Here is a 16,320-nt window from a genome sequence, read left to right as displayed (position 1 = left end):
ATTTGGATCTCACAGCACCACTACTTAATTCGTTAATGTTATGTAACATATTTTTGTATTTGAAGTGCATTTTTTGTTTGATTTTCACACTACTTTCTGTAGGCGACAAAACTTTTGTCTTGCCACAATTTGACCTTAATGTCTTCATTAAATGATAAATCTTTTTTCAGTGAAACAAATATATTTTTGTTAGGGGTGTCAAACGATTAAAATTTTTAATCGAGTTAATTACACCTTAAAAATTAATTAATCGTAATTAATTGCAATTAATCGCAATTCAAACCATCTATAAAATATGCCATATTTTCCTGTATATTATTGTTGGAATGGAAAGATAAGACACAAGATGGATATACAGCATACATTCAACATACGGTACATAAGTACTGTATTTCTTTATTATAATAATAAATCAACAAGATGGCATTACCATTATTAACATTCTGTTAAAGCGATCCATGGATAGAAAGACTTGTAGTTCTTAAAAGATAAATGTTAGTACAAGTTATAGAAATTTTATATTAAAACCCCTCTTCATGTTTTCGTTTTAATAAAGTTTGTAAAATTTTCAATCAAAAAATAAAGTAGTAGCCCGCCATTGTTGATGTCAATAATTACTTACACAATGCTCATGGGTGCTGAAGCCTATAAAATCAGTCGCACCCAAGCGCCAGCAGAGGGCGGCAAAACTCCAAAAAACACAACAAGTACACCTTTCGCTGTGCTGTCATTTTAATCTGTTTGAGCGGGGCATTTGTGCGTTAATTGCGTCAAATACTTAAACGTGATTAATTAGAAAAATTAATTACCGCCCGTTAACGGGACAATTTTGACAGCCCTAATTTTTGTACATTCAACATTATTTGGGAGGGTCTTAACTTTCATATGAGCCATTTCTGAAACCGTTTGAATAATTAAAAGTCAGGTTATTAGCAATTGTTTCTACAAAATGGATAAGCGACAAGACTTTTATCAGGGACTGTATTTTTTAAGGGGTGAGATGCCCCGTGCACATTTGAAAATGTCTGATGGATGCACCCTGACTGGACACAGCTCACATCGACAGGCAGCTGAGGAACGTGTCCAAGCAGCTCAGCGATACACTCATGCAAACACGCACCGACACGCTGTTTCTAGGCAGTCTACTGGTAGGGTTGGTAGTGAATTAAAGCTGGACATTCACTGCACCTGAACCAAATGTTCTACCAATGCTTTTCCCTTTGTAGGTTCCCTTTTAAGGGTTTAGGGTTAGGGTTAAATATCTTATTAATGTACAGGGGTAACTTAATTTGTTCCTTTACTGTATACAATCAATATTCAGGTTGCAACTCGCTCATACAAATCGGAATAGAGTCATAATTTCCTTAAAATCAGAGACGGTAAAACTGATTTATTCATATATTAGGTGTGCCCGATATCCATTTTTTGAAACCGATATCGATAACTTCCTGCTCCTCAAAGCCGATATCGATATCGATAACCGATAATAAATATATAATTTTTTAAATGTATATTCACCCGAGTTTTTGAACACCTGGAGGTTTAAACCTGGAGGTTTAAAAAAATAATATTGGTGGATTCAACATAGATTTGTCTTTGATCTCACCAGAATTTTCCTAATGACATTATTATAATGAACAAAATAAAGACAAGAACAGTCTTGACTTCAATAAAGTGCCAATATTTTTTTTTCAAATAAATATAATTTGAGTCAATCCCAATCAATTAGTCAATATAATTGGAGCTGTGTTTCCTGAACAATGAGCACTGAACTAAAACATAAACCCAACAGGGATTGTGCTTTGTCATTGGATAAAAATATTTGGTGCTACAGGAGACTGTTGTGGTCTCGGTCCATGAAACAACTTTGTTAACCTGGGAGACAGGTTAGGACAGCAAGCCTATCAATAACCAAAAGGCCTCTCAATAACTTACTAACTTATAACTAACACTGTCAACATTATATCGTAAGGTTTATCATTCATTCCTCATAACAAAAATATGGTAGAACAAAAAGGATTAATGGCTTGCCTCATAATAATCAATATAAACGGCAGTGAGTGAGCCCATATTCAATAAAGTATGAGGTTTATACTCTGCATAGTATAAAATCCTACCAAGCATGCTGACAGGACTAACATTAAAACGACAACTATTATATGTATGTATAGCATAGCACACTAGCTTGAGCTACTAGCCTTAAAGAGCATACGACCTGAGAAAAAAAGTCTTAAATGACATTATTATGTGAATTAGAATCATATTTTGAGACGATTCGACTATATACAACAATTTAGCAAAGCGCAGATGACGAGAAATTAGTCTTTTAATCTACAGGTTAGCCACGCCTACCATTATAGAGCTTTAGCGTCCTCAACAGGTGGATGACGTCAGCGGTAGACTGGGCTCATCGGTGTTACTATTCAGCTCATTGAGGGGGAATTATTTAGAATGAGGAAAACGCGACAAAAAGAGCCGCAAAATGTCATTGTTTCAGTCTCTTTACTCCAATATTTTTACAGGATATTCTTTTTATCCAAGTATTTTTCCCCAATAGCTATATAAATGGCTTGAGAAGGACCAGTCAGCCCGTCGAGGGGGAACTATTCACAACGAGGAAAACGCGACGAAGAGAGCTGCAAAATGTCATTGTTTCTGTCTCTTTACTTCAATATTTTTACACGATATTCTTTTTATCCAAGTATTTTCCCCAATTGCTAAATAAATGGCATGGTCATGACAAATAAGTCTTGTGCTAAATGGAATATGAAATAATAAAAATGCACTTATTCAGGACGACATGGCAAAATTACTCCATAATGGTCAAAACTGTCGACATCACCTTTACAGTCGCACCTCCCGAACGATATTTTATGATACCTAAATCGGACATATGTCATTTCCCTTCCCCGGCTTCGGAGAATGTAAATAAACCAAAAGGCGTGACAGCTAGCCGACATGCTAACCCGAACCGAGTGATGTTTCAAAGTCTTCGAAGCGGAAAATCACGCATAACTAGCCTGGATTATTTGACATGACGACTGAGTTGTCGATCGTCTTCATGGATCGGCAACCGCCTGGCGGAGAGCAATTTTCAGTTCGTTCCCCGGATGAGGGTGACTGCAGTTGTTGTGCAGCTAACGTGCTGCTAATGTGCATGAGGAGAGCTTTTTACATGCCTATCAATGATCAAACGTAAGTTGTCCTTTATTTAAAGAAAGTTTGTAGTGTTTACTTTGTAATAGTTGTATTAATATTTGACATAATACTAAACAAGATGTTTACTCACTTCCTCGTAAGTCCAATGGTCCCACAGTAGTCGTCGGGCTTGTTTGGGCCAATATCCACGGTGAATGGGAACCTTTTGAAACTCCAAAAAGGCGCATATGCCTCTCCCTCATCCAGAAGGATTTTTCTGCAGCCGTTTGGCTGGCGTGATGCGAAAAATAAACGTATTAATCCACAAAATCAGATGAATCCTTCATCCTCATACACAACAGTACGCTGTATAGTGAAGAGGACGCCTTCTACCGTACACGTCACAGTGCCCTCCTCCTCAATGCAAGACTGAAGCCGGAAGTCACTCATTTTCATGGCGCGGGATTCAAAAAACTAAATAAATATAGTGATCGCTTCCACACACATCCAAGCGGTCCATATCATTCAGGAGCATAAAATACCGCGTGTATTATGAAATAAACATGCTTTTTCGTGTCACATTCACTTTAAGCATTGGCTGGCTTCTATAACACAACAACTTATGAAGTTCTGTACATATGACCCTTCACCACTGAAGTAAACACATATCGCACATCCATGTTATATTAAACATAAATACTTACAGACATATATTTCCAAGGCGGAAACGTAAGTAACAGAAAGCATTCACGATTGTCAATGCTAACGCTAGACACAGCACTGTGAACAGTGAATGAGTTTGTGGGCCAAATTATAGATGCAGCGAATTATTCTGACCAGCAGGTGGAAGCAAAGCCCTGCAAAAGGTCAACTGATTTCCCAGCCAGCGAGCACAGTTCATGCTGTATTATCGGTCCTATTAATTATGTTATTGGATTTATTGGGATGACGTCATAATTCCTATTATCGGACCGATAATAATTATTGTGCACCAGTAATTCATATTATTAGTTCATCTGCTTATTCTTTTTTTTTTTCTTGAAACTCTTGAGTAGCATATTTCATCCTCCAATGGTGATTGAACTAAATTCAAAATATGGAGACACAAGCAGGAAATGATAGCAATACAACATGTATTACTATTAAACTCTTATAGTTCTTCATGCCGCTGAAATACTGCAATGCTACAGCAAATGCCTGAAACATGACAGCGTAAATGGATTTTTTTTTTCTTTTCAATTGCAGGCTCTGCTATGCTGTGTGTGATGTTGTAAGGCTGAAGTGTGAAGACTGACAAGTGTGGCCAGTAAGACTGTTTTATTCCACAAGATGTGGACAAAACTTTGTTTCCATGGAAACTGTAGTAAGAATCTTAGGAAGAGTGCAAAAAAAAAATTGTCTGAGTGTCTGGTATTGAATTGAAATTACAACATGACCTTAGTTGTCTGTCAATCGTTTTTAGTAAATGTTCCTTTTTATTTTCATGCTGTGCTTTTGCCACGAAAAGAACTGTGCTACCGTGGCTTGGAAAAATGATTGCGTTTCTCAGAAAGTGGCAACCGTTCTTTGTAGAAGAACACGCAGCCACTCTGCTGTCTGCATGCCCATAGTTAATTTAGTCTTTTAGCGGATAATCTTGTATTAAAGTCACACACAAACAACCTGCTCTTAGCAAAGCTTGGAAAAGACTGCGTTGTTCATAAGGTTGCAGTCAGTTATTGTCAAAATTACTCATCAAGCTTAATACCTTCTACTTTATTTTCTGGATTTAAGCAGACAGTCATAGACAATTTTAACATAACGTATACTAATTAGGGTTGTTCCGATCATGTTTTTTTGCTCCCGATCCGATCCCGACCGTTTTAGTTTGAGTATCTGCCGATCCCAATATTTCCCGATCCGATTGCTTTTTTTTGCTCCCGATTCAATTCCAATCATTCCCGATAATTTTTCCCGATCATATACATTTTGGCAATGCATTAAGAAAAAATGAATACAACTTGGACGAATATATACAGTCAACATACAGTACATAAGTACTATATTTGTTTATTATGACAATAAATCCTCAAGATGGCATTTACATTATTAACATTCTTTCTGTGAGAGGGATCCACGGATAGAAAGACTTGTAATTCTTAAAGGACAGATGTGACTTTGTATATTGTGACTAAATATTGCCATCAAGTGGATTTTTATGAGCTTTCAGTAAATGATAATTCAGGCATTTAACTTCTAACATGACTATGCGTAGTGCTACCAATTGATATATCTTCTCTGCGTTAGGAAATAACATAGGGTGTTAGGAAAAAGATCAATTATTACCTTGCTTCCCCACATTGCTTCCCACTACGTTTCTAATCAAAGGGAGAGGGATTGTAAGGCTATAGCCAATTCAAAAAAGGCTCCAAAGGCTGCCAAAATTCACTCTACTCATTTTACGCTGCCATTTAGCTCTCTTTATAGGTAAAAAGGCTCCATTACAGATTGAGCGCGACAATGCGTGAGTGGGTCATGCAGCGCATGCATTAATTGCGTTAAATATTTTAACGAGATACAATTTTTTAAAAATTAATATATTATAAAATTAATCGGGATAAACTTGATATCCCCACCTTAAGCCTAAACTAAAGACTCTGGATGAATGTAACATATTCTGTCTGTAACGTTAAATACAATTAGAAAACGATTTAATTAAAAAATAGATATATATTAAAAAAAGGCATGTCCGATATTTTTTTTGCTGATTCCGATACTTTGAAAGTGACGTGATCGGGATGCCGATCGATCGGGACATCTCTAATACTAATATCAAACAATCATGTCATTTAGGCTGCGTTCAGACTGGAGGCATATCTGATTCCAAACGGGATTTCTAATTCCAAATCCGATTTTTAGAGTTCACACTGTTTTTAGCGTGTCAAATCAGATCTGGACCTGTTCAGATGGACCACCTTATTGACCTGACAGGTTGCTGTGGCAAAGAAGGCGTCATCCAGTGTAGAGCAGATCTGTGTGATCGATAAGGCGAGCTAGGCAAATGCTAGAGACGTCGTAGCGTCCAAAAGGGCGACAAGAAAAATGTTCAAATAATACCGTATTGGCCCGAATATAAGACGGCCCTGATTATAAGACGACCCCCTCTTTTTCAAGACTCAAGTTTGAAAAAAGACTTTTTGAACACCAAATTAATTTTTATACAGAAAATAATTACAATACATCTGAAACAAATTATTATAACAATATACTGTATATGAAGTAAAAGCATGTTATTTTGCCTCATTCAAATCTTAATATCTGAACATTTAAATATGTAAACTAAAGTGCAATCACATTCGTAAATGAATGGCTTCTGAATTTTGAAATGTAAATAAACCAATTTATTGTGATAAAACAACAAAATTGCAATAACTGCATTAGCCATCAAAGTGAAGCCTAACTGTAACTGTAGTCTTGAAACAAATCTGAATAAGGAAAAACATTGCAATAAAATAATGCAAACTGGCTAGTAGCTGAGATCTGTCATGACAGAACATCGCTTCAATGATATCTGGCGCCATCTAGCGTCGTGCATGGAGAGAGTAGCTGAGATTTGTTATAACAGAACATCGCTTCAATGATATCTGGCGTCATTTAGCGTCGTGAATTGGTATAATGTCTAGACCGCGACCCTATCTTTTTCAATCTAATTTCAATGCAAAAAACACCGTCTTATATTCGGGCCAATACGGAATTCGATGATAACAGTATTAAAAGAATTATACAAGACAATAAAACAAAAGAACAACAATACATATAGTGATAGGTCTTTAAATATTAAAAAAAAAAAAAAAAGAAAGAATTTTTTCAAACACTGTGAGAAATAGTCTGGGACCCAGCCCATTAATGGCCTCTCGAGCAAGGTACAAAATCAGTCTCCAATCAGATTAGTTTATTTGCGTGACGTGTTCTTAACGAGTAACGTCACTCTTGCGCGCTGAAAGTCGTGTCTACAGCAACACAGATGGCGAACTGGAGAGCCGAGAATATGTTCCAATCCGCGGTAAAACCAGTTTTAAATGACCAAAAACACATCGAAACAAGTCATTGACAACAGTCAACGTGGCTCGCGCTAGCCATGTTGAATAAACATCTCCATTCTCCGCTCACGCTAATTACGTGTCGCTTTAACAACGTCACGTCTGCCCGTCGCTGATTGGTCCACTCCGATGTCTGTTTGCTGTGGCTTGTTCCGCCCTCGGAATTTGATTCGCCGGACGGTCGCCAGACTCAATCCCTGGAACAGCGGTGAGTCTGGTATACCAGGCAACCTTCTGCCCGTTCCACGATTTCCTGCGATGCGTAATTTCACCACAGTCTCTAATCTCACTCACCCCCCGCGGACCAGCGAGCTACCTGAAGGTGTTTTTTTTAGCGTTCACAATTGAGCGACGTTACGGTGACGACGTCATGAAAAGACAAAAGCCCTCCAGGTCGCATTTTGGGAAGAAAAGAAGCATAAACGTGAAAAGATGGAGGTTTGTTGTGATTTTTTTCAAAAAATGTTTTTAATTGCATAAACACGTACAGTATACTTAGCGGTTGCAAGCTAGCGGTTATTTACAAAGAGTTTAGGTTGCATAAGGCTAAAGCTAAATTATACTGACCAACACAGATGCCTGATCAAAATCCTTTTTTTCGGCTTTTTTTGTTGTTAATCAGCCGATGGCAAATGTTAATAATAAGAGTCCATGATGCCTAGGTCAAAAGGACTGCTCACATAGCAAATCCCTATCATCTTAGTTTAGAGACATCTAATGGTCAATAAGTGCAACTGCTGCACTCAGCTGTACTGCTGCGATAATATCGGACAACTCTAGTCAAAACCAATTTAAGCTGCTCAGACTCAGAACCATCGTGTCCATATGAGTCATGAAAATACCTCCCGGATGTTGTTTCAATCCCAAAATCAGATTTCTGTACTATGTGACTGTTTCAGACTACAAAAGAGCCATCCAGTTTCAATTGGGATGGACTGAAAATTGGATTCTGGCTGCCAGTCAGAACAAGGCTTTAGTTGGCCTGTGCTGACTTTTCTGCCACAGATTGGTTTGTGGTTAACCATTACACAACACTATTGGCCACTGTTATCTACAGTACAATTCAACTTATTTCGTCATCACATTAATTCCCTTTTTAACCATCTATGCTTCCATTGTCATTCAATACAGAGGGTGTTTTTTCACATGTGTTTATTTGGGTTTAATGGACAGAGGCACAGAGGTTACATAACGGCGTTATTTTTTCAGTAACGGGGTAATCTAACTAATTTTCCGCCGTTACAATGCCGTTACCGTTACTGTCGGTCAAAAGCTTTGAATAAATTGAAGAAACTACCAGCCGTAGCGAGTCTACTCTGCTCTGTTTGTCATCCAAGACTTGGGTGCGTTCAGGTTCATGGCAATGAAAATAGTGAACACACATAGCCTACCTTTGCAAGAACGATGGAGTTGCCGTTTAATACGGTCATAATGTGCAAAACTGTTCGTAGCTTTGTAGTGATTTGTAATTTCGGAATCACTGATGAGTTTAGTAACATACACCAAACAATAAATACAGCCAAAAGTCCATTTTGCGTAATTGTGGAAGCCCGTCGACATCTTTACTCCATTGGTCTTCGGCTTGCTCGTAAGGGTCAACATTGTTCAGATCCTTAAGTTTGGTCACATATCTGTTCTTCGCCATAGTAACGAGTTTGTCTCTTTATCGAACTGGAAAGTTAAAGTTTAATGTCCTGCGAGCCAGACCTGCTTCCAATATGGCTGTGTTGTTGTCAAATCTCACGTGATTCCCCCATTCTGTGACGTAAACACTCGAGCCTAATAGCACACGAGTATTTGTTGTTAATAAGGTTTTTTTTGTTGTTTTTTCCCAAACAAACTTCAGAGACACAAACCGGAATAGCGCGTGCGGCAAACACACACATGCAAAACAGATGCAGAGGGATATGATGGCAGAGCATTCAGAGGAAAATTTGTCCTTTACGAGGTGGAGATATAAACACTATTTCAAGTTGGTCGAAAGTAAAGGAAAGAACGTGCATGTAAAGTGTAATTTATGTCCCGGGGCAAAGCTTTTGTCGACATCTGTGGTAAGCAGTTCAAATCTGTTTATTTTTGTGGCACTTCAAGTGTAGGATAAATCTGTTGCTAGTGAGGTGCAATAAATATTACAAGGTTCTATAACACAACTACCTGTCTGTTTTTCTCCAGTCAACTAACTCGAATACTGCTCAGAAAATTTCAAATTCTTTGACATCCAGCAACTTCTTTTTAAAGTAACGGAAATAGTTACTTTCTCCTGTAACTAGTTACTTTTACTATGGAGTAATTCAGTTACCAACTCTGTTACTTTTTGGAAGAAGTAGTGAGTAACTATAACTAATTACTTTTTTAAAGTAACGTGCCCAACACTGCCTATTAACGCAAATAAATCAACAAATAAGCGGCACTGGACTATAAGCTGCAGGATTCAAAATGAAGGAAAAAAGTAGCGGCCTATAGTCCAAAAATTACGGTACTCTCGTGGCAGCATTTCACCATACATACAAAATATGCTTACTAAAAATCATATTGTTTTTAACATTGTGTTATATACATTGGGCAACACATTTTGTGTGTGTGTGCGTTCAGTTGTATTAGGTCTGACAGTTGTTTTTAACTTACAGTATTTTTATTAAATATCCAAAACTAATCTTTGGGTTAGTTTACATGGCGACTCTGCGACACAAAGACGCAATGACTGAGTAGCTGACTCGCCTCGCGTGCATATGGGGTCGGCGAAGACGAAAAATTCTGAATCCTGCCTCCAAAGTGGAGGAATCCGGTTACAGGAGGTTGAGGGGGGCTTCCTCGGCATGCATATCAAAGGCTCCCGCGGTGTGAGACCGCGCCGTTAACGTCAGCACTCGTACACGTCACATTGGGCGTGCGCAGCGGTGCTACTAAACATTAAAAACAGCAAATATGGCGGAATGTCAGCTTTAATTTACTGTTTTGATAATATTTTTAAATGAACTATGTTGAACGTTTCAATTTTTGTGCCTTTTTGAACAAAAGAAAAATGACATTGCTTCGAGTGGGCGGGCATATTTTTTTCCGGGCTGAGGAAGCTTGGTGGGGTCAAAGTGCATCATTCTCTGTCGCCCTGTAAATCTGCACTGTCCCCTAGGGCCTGGGTTGAATACTACGTCGTTTTCATGCGGAATTGCGACATTGTTCAAATGGAAACGCAAATGCAAATGCAAATTTGAAATTTTTCGTATTCTCGGATAGTCACCATATAAACGGCCCCTTTTTTATCAGTTCGCTTTTCTCTGCTTGCCTACTTTCTAGCCATGTTGTTTCCCTACTAGCATGCGCACCACTAGACGACATATCATTTGCATAAGCATAATAGTGTAAAGTAGAGCTGTCCCGACTAGTCGACGTTGTCGACGTCATCGATGACGTAAATGCGTCGACGGGCAAAACATACCGTCGACGGGTTAAAAAAAATTCCACGCGGATAAAGTTTAGAATGGCAGGCGCTCGCGATACAAGCCGTTGTTACTGGCACCCCCAAGGGGCCGCTGTCATTTCAATGTGACCGGCGTGGTCAGATTGAGCAAAGAGGAAGAAAGTGGTCGAGTGAGCGAGAGAGAGGGAGTGAGATCGGCGAGTTGGAAAAGTGCGAGGGTAGCGCCGAGTTGAGTGGCTTCATCCCCCACGTTTTTGTTTTGGTCAAAAAAAGTATCCTTAAAGAGCCATCCGACGCGTCTCGGTGTTTTTATGCACGCCGCCGCCTTCCCGAGGAGGAAATCGGACGAACCGACGACAACGAGCCAAGTGAATCGCCGGTGAGGAGTTGAAAACACCACCAATTACCAAAAAGGGCAGAGATGGTTACACGTCAAAGCGGCATAAAGCCAAAAAAGCGGACCAGAATAACCAGAGCCTGGAATTATTTCAAGGAAAATATGGAGGGTGCCACTGTGTGTACTCTTTGCTAAGCTGAGCTCGCATACCACGGTAGCACGTCGGCTATAAACGAACACTTGAAGCGCCGTCACCCAAGTATAATTTTCGAAGACAACAAGAAACAACAAGCTAGTGGATTGTAAGTCCATACAACTCTCTAACGATTTTTTTTAATGGAAGTTGCCTTTATGTGCGTCGTATCAACGCGCATTTTTATTTAATAAAATAATATAATTATGTATTTTTTTTAAATTATTATTAAATTTATTAGGATCATGGAAACTCCCACTTAGGGAAAATATATACAGTGCTGCTCGAAAGTTTGTGAACCCCACAGCGATGGTCAGATTTTTTGTAAAAAAAACTAAAATAACCTTATTAAATGTTAAGTTATACCCAAATCCACAATACTGACATTCCAAATAATGGACTGAAACAAAAGAAATAGTTATATTGTCATTCTTTATTTAACAAAAGTGGTTGATTTAAGAAAAACTCAGGTATCATGTGTGCAAAAGTATGTGAACCCCTTCAGTTAATAGGATATTGCGCCTCCTTTTGCAGAGATTACCTCAACCAAACGGTTTCTGTAGTGACTAATCAGCCTCTCACATCTACTTTGGGGGATTTTTGCCCATTCTTCCTTGCAGAACGCAGTCAGTTGAGAGAGGTTTGATGGGCGTCTGGCATGAACTGCTCGCTTCAGGTCCCGCCACAGCATTTCAATGGGATTTAGGTCAGGACTTTGACTGGGCCAGTCCAGAACACGAATCTTCTTCTTTTTCAGCCATTCCTTGGTTGTATTGCTGGAATGCTTTGGATCATTATCATGTTGCATGATCCACCTTCTGCCAAGCTTTAACTTCAAAACAGATGGCGTCAGGTTATGTTCTAGGATTTGACAATATTCCTCAGAATTCATGATTCCCTGGACTATGTGGAGTTGTCCAGGTCCTGAGGATGAAAAGCAAGCCCAGATCTTGACATTCCCACCTCCATGCTTCACTGTTGGGAGAAGGTTCTTTTGGTGGTATGCAGTGTTGACTTTTCGCCAGGCATGGCGGTTTTGGTTGTGACCAAACAGTTCAATTTTGCACCTACATCAGTTGATGAAAACTCTTTTTAATTTAGTCTCGACAACACAACTGTTAAAAAAACAAAAAAAAACTACTGAATTGATTGATTAGGAAATCAGGTTGAAATAATAGAAAATTCCAAAATGTTGAGGGGGTTCACAAACTTTTGAGCAGCACTGTACATATCCTGTATATACATAATATAAAAAATATATATGGAAACACCACTGGCCAGCTTACTGTAATCCATGACTGCACTAATGTTAGTTATTTAATATTATAAAGTTTTACATATAGTAGTATACTATAAAATTAATACTATATACTTAATTTCTGTAACTGTGGGTATGTGTGCCTTTCATTCAGAATAATTGTAATATTTCAATGTACCCTCTGCGTTATCTTCAGGTTAAAACAAACAAAAGTTGAACAGTTTTTCCCCTCCCCAAAAAATGCGGAATGCACACCGGAAAGAGCATCTGAACTCACACAAAGTATTCTGAAAATGATTGTCCGGGACATTGCAATTCATTTTAACATTTAGAACAATATAGACAATGACATACCGCAAAAAGAGTAAGAATTGTTTTGACTCCTTTTACAAAAGGTGAAGTCACAGTGTTTCCGTTTACATTTTTTTGCACCAGTTAATGCCAGCAGCATTTGACCTCATTGTTGTTATGTACAGTAGTTTTCATATTTTCTAGGGAATTTGGGATGCTTGACATGATTGAGGAAATAATGAAATCAGTTTTGTATTCAGCAACCAAAAATGTGTTAGATATGGCTGACAAATCTAAACCAACAAAATTATGCCTAATGGGTGAGCCTGTCCTATAGTAGTACTTTGGCTGTTCCATTGAAATCATTATGTTTTTCCCCTTCTGGACTTCATACAGTCCAGCTGCCAAATCATTTGCTGAGGGACTCAGTATGGGTGTGGTCAGTTTGACAATCAACCCCCACACAAACATTCAAAAATAAAAATGTCCGTAATATGTGAAGTTTAAGCAGAAAACAGATGCACCGCCACAATGGCAAGTACCATAACACAATGATGTGTGAAGGCATTGTGCCATGTAACAACCTCCTGCCATCACATAAGCATCGGTTCAACGGCAGGATCACAGCTGTGAACTCTCAATTTGCATCAACACTCACAAACCAACATCCTCTCATTTACTTTCCATGTCCCAAGTGTCTTTTAATCGCTTGTACTCTCTGCAGTCTTTGCCTCGCATGTCCTCTCCATTTCTTCCCCTCCTCCTCCTCCCATTGCTACTCCTCCTCATCCTCAGAACCCATTGAGGATTCACAACAATGGCGCTCTAGACTGGATTAAGCTGTGTATTGTCCGATGGGAAGGGTGGAGGGAAATCAATGGGCATGTGATTTCCTAAGCTGCTAACCATCCTCTGACATGTCCACCAATTAGCTAGGTCAAATGAGGATACATGTTACCTATGTGTACAAAGTCATTAGATAAGTAGGCTACAAGTGTGAACATGTGTTTGTGTTGGCATCAGAGGTGGCTGGTTACCCGTTACATTTACCCAAGTAATTTAGGAGATTCATTGTGTTTGTCAGTTTGTGCATGGTTACTACAAAATACCGTAAATTCCTCAAGAATGCATACCTGTCAAGTTGTACGGTTTCGGCGTAATTTGTACAAGTGAGCACTGATTTTTAAATGTGTACGCCAGACGTTCAAAATCTGTACGTTTTTCGCGCATTAGGTTTTTTTTTTTTCTCCGTTCAGATTTTGTTACCGTTTCTGCAACGAGACAATGTGCGTTACTCTGCGTTACTACGTTGGTTGAATGACGCGAGAAAAGTCAGAGACACGGAGAGAGAAACGTGTTTGTTGTGACGCTTGAAGGGAAAAGGTACCGTTCTCGCACACACCATATAATTGTTTGCATTAGTATAACACATTCATTTAACTATAGTTTAGGCAGACTCCACTTGAACACAGTAAAGTGAATAACCTTATCGGCGCTCATGAGGGGGAAAAGGAAAAATGGTACCGTTTCTCGTACGCACCGTCTAACTGTTTGCATTACTCGAACACACGTAATATAATCAATCAGGGAATAGTATCATTTCTCATATTCACTGTAGGACTGCACTACTCTAACACAGGGGTCCCCAACCTTTTTTGCACCACGGACCGGTGTTATTTGGGCCTTTTTTTTCAGAGCAGAGCGATGCCAGGGGTGGCGCGTGTGACCTCGGGGAACATGCTTTATTATTTTTATTTTTTTTTGCCGTACTAGAATAAAGTGTACTTGCACATCCACTCAGTGGGTGGCAGTGGTGCTCTCATTTTCAAAGTGCGCGCAGTATTTTTGAAGTAAGCAAGAGCGCACGGAAGAGACTCATGAATGAAGAGCTGGAGAGCTGTGCACCGTTTTCGAAAGCTGTCTCACGCAGCGACCCACTGTCTTCTCCGGTTCTCACGTGTCCGCCCGAAAAGTGCCATTTTCGGCTTGGGATCGTCACGACGACCGCCCTCACCTACGGTTCTCCCTCGGCCGCCGAGAATGCACGTTTTTCGGGCCGTTTGGCTTTTGGCTTTGACATTTAATACAGTGGTAGACGAGGAAAGACCACTGTTTACTGTGTCTAAAAATGATTATAGCGGACAGCCGGAAGCCAAATCAGTTAAGACGCTACTTAAAGACATTAGACCCCAATCTCATTGATAAGCTGCTTGGTTCTTTTTCAGCGAAAACGTGCCGAATATTGCCAATAATCGTCCCGCTTTGTCAGTGTTATATCAGTAAACCAGTGAGCACTGTTAGCAGTGCAATATACCCCACATCATTGCAAACTGGAGGTGATACTAGGAGCAACGAAAATAAAAACTGTCCTTCTGTCCAAAGACACTTTTTTCCCTTCTTCTATTCAGTTTTGTTTTTTCAGTCAAATTTTTTGGCATATTGTCCTCATGAGTTAATGTTTCTAATCAATTTGAATTTGTTAGTATTTACTGATTTTATTTTTCAGTATCAAATCGTCAAAAATGTACCTTGAGTGTATTTTTACAGTTTGGATGTGACTTTTTTTTTTTTAATTCAGGCAAATTGCTGCGTGTTAAGTCTTTTCTGTTACAAACAAAACAATGTTAATAAAGTTATACTTTATAAGTTGATCTCTGTTATTTTCTCTAATAGAAAAAAAGGATGCAATGTGAGGCAGAGGTGTACTTATAATAGTAATGGACAAATGATACTATTTACAGTGGCGGCAGAGTTTGGGGGGGGCGAAACATTTACGTCTTCCTTGTGGGGGCGTAACAGAAAATAATTGAGAAGCACTGGTCTAGTCCCTCCTTTGCTATCCTTGGCCAAGAAAACTGAGTGTCTTCTCTCCTTATTTTTGGGTAATTTTACAATGTCTACCTAAGGATCTATTTTTGAACTTGACAATGTCTAATCGATTGCATTTTTGATAAATTTTTGAAATGGTAAAGAGACTTTATGGACACCCTGTACCCTAAATCAACAAAACCTAAATCTATCTTTAAATGATGAAACAGTTTTAAGACTTTCACATGTTGAAAGTAGACAAAGGGAACTAATGCGAAAACGGGAGCAATTTTAACAACTTTAACAGGTGATTCACAACATTAAATGACTTTCCAAACATACCAAAGGTTTCTATGTTTTTGAAAAAATGAAGAAAAAAAAACATGAAAGGTAACACCAGTTACTTTGCCAAGTAACTAATTACTCTTACATTCAGGTAACTGAGTTACTAACTCAACTACTTTTGGGGGAAGTAGTTCATAACTGTAATTAATTAATTTTTAAAAGTAAGATTAACAACACTGGTCATAAAGATGAAGTTTGCAGAATGAAAAGTAACGAAAGCGGAGATTTTATTCTGCCAACTATTGCTGATCACTTCTCAGAATTAGCAAAAGAAATGTTCCCTGACCCAAAGATTGCATCGGTAAGTTAATTTTATCAATTGACCTTTTTAATTTATGATTGGACACACTAACGAACTACCTTCAAAGTCAAACTGAATTGCGAGCTGTAGTGCCATGAAGTGCAGCCAGCAAGACATGATAGAAATTGCCAAAAGTGCTACATACAATTATA

At 38.7% G+C, this 16,320-nt stretch overlaps 1 long non-coding RNA gene across 1 annotated transcript in view; it reads left to right on the top strand.

Annotated features, from left to right (window-relative positions):
- The window catches only part of LOC130921321 (uncharacterized), a 97,818-nt gene extending 93,296 nt beyond the window's left edge, over window positions 1-4,522 (top strand). Inside the window, exon 3 of the long non-coding RNA XR_009064331.1 lies at window positions 4,384-4,522. This is a non-coding gene — a long non-coding RNA (uncharacterized LOC130921321). The remainder of the gene's footprint in view (window positions 1-4,383) is intronic.
- The last annotated feature ends 11,798 nt before the right edge of the window (window positions 4,523-16,320 follow it).

Source organism: Corythoichthys intestinalis, chromosome 9 (assembly GCF_030265065.1).
Source record: "Corythoichthys intestinalis isolate RoL2023-P3 chromosome 9, ASM3026506v1, whole genome shotgun sequence".
NCBI lineage: Eukaryota > Metazoa > Chordata > Actinopteri > Syngnathiformes > Syngnathidae > Corythoichthys > Corythoichthys intestinalis.
The sequence above is the reverse complement of the archived record's forward strand: the minus strand, read 5'-3'. Positions and strand labels throughout refer to the sequence as shown.